The sequence below is a fragment of the Sinohyriopsis cumingii genome, chromosome 14 (genome assembly GCF_028554795.1).
Source record: "Sinohyriopsis cumingii isolate HCF-2022 chromosome 14, ASM2855479v2, whole genome shotgun sequence".
In the NCBI taxonomy this organism is placed as follows: domain Eukaryota; kingdom Metazoa; phylum Mollusca; class Bivalvia; order Unionida; family Unionidae; genus Sinohyriopsis; species Sinohyriopsis cumingii.
Window position 1 is genome coordinate 72,181,557 of NC_142974.1, and position 1,294 is coordinate 72,182,850.

Below are 1,294 nucleotides of genomic sequence, written 5' to 3' on the forward strand. Positions count from 1 at the left end.
TTACAAGTGTGCATTATATTCGGTGCATATTTGAAATGTTTACTTGAATTTGTAGATCCATTACGTGGTAAAGAAACAAGATAAAGCAACCAAAATCCTGCAAATTTGAAGACTGAGGTTGGTAAGTTCAGTTAATTTATCAAAGGTGTAATATTGTTTGCCAGTGGTTTCTTTTCTAGAGACTTGATGTACTGATGAATGTATGTGGACAGAATGGCAGAAGTGCACATTATTATGCAGAAACCATCCAATAAATCAAACGGATCAAACTAAAGAACCGCATCGAAGTGTATTCCTGCAGACGAGTCAACTTGTGCAAATCAAGATCTTAAACCAAACTCAATGTGCACCAATCTACAAATAATCACCTGACATATATACTTCATGATGTGGGTAACTGACAACCGATTAATCTTTAATTTAATTGATACATTCCCATTATAGGAAAACAAAACAACTTTTAACAGTCTGCAGTCACATCCCAGGGAAAGAGTTGGAAACATCGTACATCCAGTACAATATTTACGCAGACACAAAGCAACTTAAATTTATGATACAACATGAACGGTAACTTACATCTTCCTGAAGGTAAGTATGGTAAATAGAAAAGGAAATTCTAGGAGCATGCTTCACAAGCTAGGAGAAATCTTGGACACCTTGTACAACTCAACGAAATAGGAAGATACATCATCTCTAACCCCAAGAAAACCTGATAGGTCTTTACTTCTAGCCCTAGAGGAGGAGATCCTGTACAAACATGACACAACTTTTCACGGAAATAAGCACGAGTGTTAGAATATTATGGGAAATCTGCAGCATACTCTCATCCAATGCAAGAGAAATACATCAACAGTTCTCGTAAAATGGACTGATGTCTCAATGGTAAAGTGTGGCGGTGATTTGAGAAAGATTAGGACTAGTCTGTACTAAGAGGACATCCTTCAATCTGCGTTAGCCGCCTTATGAGGTAAGATCGTTTTCATAAGTAATATTTACTAATTCATTGCTCCCTACAATTAACACTAATCCTAACCAAAACTCGAATCCTAATCATACCCATTTAACCATAATGATACAAGAGCAATGCAGTAGACCTCAGCATATATTTAATCTCGAAACCAAAAATGTTGGGCACATATTCCATTTCTGATACTAATTTGACCAATGCTTTAATCACTTAATCAGACAAGATGCTTATCATTTATATTTACAATTTTACAGCACCCTAACCGCAAAACAACCTTTAATCTTAAAGGTAACTCAAAGCCTGGACCCGGATAACACAAGACAAATA